The 4,420-nt window shown below is 40.4% G+C and overlaps 1 pseudogene; it reads left to right on the top strand.

The window, feature by feature from the left end:
• Positions 1-333: 333 nt before the first annotated feature.
• LOC112313022 (keratin, type I cytoskeletal 18 pseudogene) lies at positions 334-1,595 on the top strand (annotated as a pseudogene).
• The last annotated feature ends 2,825 nt before the right edge of the window (positions 1,596-4,420 follow it).

Here is a 4,420-nt window from a genome sequence, read left to right as displayed (position 1 = left end):
GGAGTCAATTCTCCTCAAATTATCAATTTATAGGTGTGATGCAATTCCTATTAAATCCTAGTGAGGTTTCTTTTTATTGTAGATATAGTAAAAATTATTCTAAAAGTAATGTGGAAAGGTACAGGAACTAGAATAGTGAAGACAATTTTGAAAAAAAAATAAGAGAAGAAATTAGTCTACCTACTTTCAAGATTTATTATATCACTACAGACAGTGTGCTACTAGTAGATGGATAAACACAGATCAATGAAACCAAATAAAGAACTGAAATAGTCCTGACTGCAGCTTCAACCTGAGTCTCGACTTCTCACCTTCCTCTGTGAACAAAGGTTCATGAGCTTCAGCACAGGCTCCAGCTTTTCCACAAGCTACTGGACTCTGGGCTCCATGCAGTCACCCAGTTACAGGGTCTGGCTGGCAAGCAGCTTGGCCAGTGTCTATCAGGTGCTGGGCGCTCAGGCTCCCGGATCTTGGTGTCCTGATCCACCAGCGTGCAGGGTAGCTGAGTATCCGGGGGCCTGGCTACCTGGATGGCTGGAGGTCTGGTGGGCATAAGGGGGTATCCAGGGTGAAGAGACTATGCAATGCCTGAATGACTACCTGGCCTCCTACCTGGAGAGGGTGAGAAGCCTGGAGGCTGATAATTGGAGACTGAAGATAAAAATCTGAGAACACTTAGAGAAGAAGGGACCCCCGGTCAGAGACTGGGGGCATTATTTCAAGACCATCGAGGACATGAGGGCTCAGATCTTTGCAAATTCTGTGGACAATGCCTGTCTGGCTGCTGATGACTTCAGAGTCAAGTATGAGATGGAGCTGGCCATGTGCCAGTCTGTGGAGAATGACATCAATGGGCTCCAAAAGGTCATTAATGACAGCAATATCACTCAGCTGCATCTGGAGACAGAGATCGGGGCTCTCAAGGAGGAGATGCTCTTCATGAAGAAGAACCACGAGGAGGAAGTAAATGGTCTACAAAACCAGATTGCCAATTCTAGGTTGACTATGGAGTTGGATGTCCCCAAATCTCAGGACCTTGGTAAAATCATGGCACACATCCAGGCCCAGTATGATGAGCTGGCTTGGAAGAACCAAGAGGAGCTAGACAAGTACTGGTTCCATCAGATAGAAGAGAGCACCACATGGTCACCTCACAGACCACTGAGATAGGCGCTGCTGAGATGACACTCACGGAGCTGAGATGTACAGTCCAGTCATTGGGGATTAACCTAGACCCAATGAGGAATCTGAAGGCCAGTTTGGAGAACAGCCTGAGGGAGGTGGAGATACACTATGCCATGCATATGGAACAACTCAATGGGATCCTGCTGCACCTGGAGTCAGAGCTGGCCTAGACCCGGGCAGAGGGGCAGTGCCAGGCCCAGGAGTATGAGGTCTTACTGCACATCAAGGTGAAGCTGGAGGCTGAAATTGCCACCTACCACAGCCTACTGGAAGAAGGGGAAGACTTCAATCTTGTCGATGCCCTGGACAAGAGCCACTCCTTACAAACCATCCAAAAGACCATGACCTGCAGGACTGTGGCTGGCAGAGTGGTGTCTGAGGTCAACAATACTAAAGTTTTGGGGCATTAAAAGAGGCAGAGGTGGGGCAGTCCTTGGCAGGTCAGGAGGCCAATAGAAAGTTCAGAGCTTATTGAACATTGAAAGAAAGAAAGAGAGAGAGAGAGAAAGAGAGAAAGAGAGAAAGAACAAAAAGACGGAAGGAAGGAAGGAAGGAAGGAAGGAAGGAAGGAAGGAAGGAAGGAAGGAACTGTAACAGTCCCAGACAAATATGCTCAACTGATATTGGAGAAAAGTGAAAAAGCAATTCAATGGAGGAAGGACAGCCATTTCAACAAATAGTGCTAGGACATTGACAGAAAATAAACCAAGTCTCATATATTATACAAAAATTAACAGAAAATTGATCATGAACTTAAATGCAAAGCATAAACTATAAAACTTTTATTTTAAAAGCAGGATAGAATTGTCTGGTTCTAAGACTAAGCAAAGGGTTCTTAGAGTTAACACCAAAAACATAATACCTAAGAGAAAAAAAGTGGATAAATTATACTTCATCAAAATTAAAAAAAAAGAAAACCAACTTCTGGGTAAAGATCCTATTATGAGGATGAAAAGAAAAGCAACAGAGTAAAAGAAAATATTTGCAAACTACGTATCTAACAAATGACTAGTATGTAGAATATATGAAGGACTCATAAAACAGCAGTAAAAACCTAAACAATCCAATTAGAAAGTGGGTAAAAGATTTGAAAGACATCTCACCTCTCTATACCTATTAGAATGGCCCAAATCTAAAACAACACCACCCAATGCTGGTGAAGATGTGAAGCAAAGGGCACTCTCATTCATTGTTGGTGGGAATACAAAATGATACAGTCACTTTGGAAGACAATTTGGCAGTTTGCTATAAAACTAAATATAGTCTTATATATCATCCAGCAATCAAGCTCCTTGGTACTTACCCAAATGAGTTGAAAATTTATTTCACAAAGAAATGTGCACACATATGTTTATAGCAGCTTTATTCATACTTGCCCAAATTTGGAAGCTACCAAGATGTCTTTCAGTAGGTGAATGGATGAATAAACTGTGATATATCCAGACAATAGAATATTATTTAATGCTTAAATAAAAGAGTTATTAAGCCATGAAAAGACATGGAAGAACCCCAAAGGCACATTGCTAAGTGAAAGGAGCCAATATGAAAGAACTACATACTGTATGATTCCAACTATATGACCTCTGGAAAAGGCAAACTCTGGAAACAGTAAAAAAGATCAGTAGTTTCCAGGGTTGAAGGAGGAGAGGAATTGGAGTAGGCAGCGAGCACAAAGACTTTGTAAGGTAATGAGACTGGTCTGTATAATGCTATAATGGTGGATATTTGTCAAAACACACTGAATGTGCAATGTCTAGAGTGAACTATGGGATTTGGGTGTAAACTATGTAATTTAAATTATGGGCTTCAGGTCATGGTGTGTCAGTACATGTTCACAGATTAAAACAAGTGTGCCACTTTGGTGCAGGATGTTGATAGGGGGAAGGCTGTGCATGTCCAGGGAGGTGGGGGCAGGAGGTATATGGGAACTCTCTGCAATTTCTTCTTAATTTTTCTGTGAACTTAAAACTGCTTTAAAAGTCCCTGGCTGGTGTGGCTCAGGGGATAGAGTGCTGGCCTGTGAATCAAAGGGTCGCCGGGTTGATGCCCAGTCAGGACACAAGCCTGGGTTGCAGGCCAGGTCCCCAATAGGGGGCACATGAGAGGCAACCACACAGTAATGTTTCTCTCCTTCTCCTTTCCCTTCTCTCTAAAAACAAATAAAATAAAATCTTAAAAAAATACTTTAAAAGTAAAGTGTATGTATATATGCATTTATAATTTAATCTTTATTATATTTTCCCATTACCATTTAGTCTTCATATTCCCCCCAGCAATCATCACACTGTTGTCCATGTCCATGAAAAGTAAAGTCTATTTAGATGAGCCACTAGAGAGTGTAAGCTAAAACTGCGATGACATATCACTACACTCCTCTCAGAACAGTTAAAATAAAGATGAATGACAACATCCAGTTCTGGCAATTATATGGGTAAAATGGATGTTTCATACATTGCTGGTGGAAATGTAAAATGGAAAACAGTTTGGCAGTTCTTAAAAAAACTAAACATGAAGCTATCAGACAACTCTGGGCATTTATCCCAGAGAAATTAAGACCTACATGTTCACACAAAACCCTGTAGAGGAATGATGATAGTGGTTTTACTTGTAATAGCCCCAAAGTGGATGCATCCTGGCTGTTATTCAGTGGGTGAATGATTAAACAAATTGTGGTACACCTGTGCCATAAAATACTATTCAGCAATAAAAAGGAACAAACTGTTCATATGTGCAGCAATCTGGATAGATGTCCAGAGATTAAACTAAGTGAAAAAACAATCCTAAGAGATTGTATACTGTAAACTTTGATTTATATAACATTTCTGAAATGAAAAATTTTTTTAAATGCAGAAAGAGATTAGTGACTGCCAAGGTTAGGGGAAGAAAGTGACAGGGTAGTAGGTGTGGCTATAAAAGGGCAACGTGAAACATCCCTGTAGTGTTGGAAACTTTCTGTGTTTTGTGACATTTTTCTATAGTTTTGCAAGATGTCACCATTGAGGGAAACTGGGTGAGGATATATAGGCTCTCTCTGTACTATTCTTACAACTGCTTGCAAATCTATAATCTCAAAATAAAATGTTTAATTAATAATACAATTTGATAGGTTACAAAGACTGCAGACTATTGCATACTAAGAATATACTACAAATTATTCAGTCAATTTTTACTGTCTTATGTTTAGGTTATTGCAATTTTCTTATTTCAGAAAGAATTGGTATGAATACTTTTGTAG

Source organism: Desmodus rotundus, chromosome 2 (assembly GCF_022682495.2).
Source record: "Desmodus rotundus isolate HL8 chromosome 2, HLdesRot8A.1, whole genome shotgun sequence".
NCBI classification, from domain to species: domain Eukaryota; kingdom Metazoa; phylum Chordata; class Mammalia; order Chiroptera; family Phyllostomidae; genus Desmodus; species Desmodus rotundus.
Note: the sequence above shows the minus strand (reverse complement) of the source record. Positions and strands in the feature narration are given on the sequence as shown.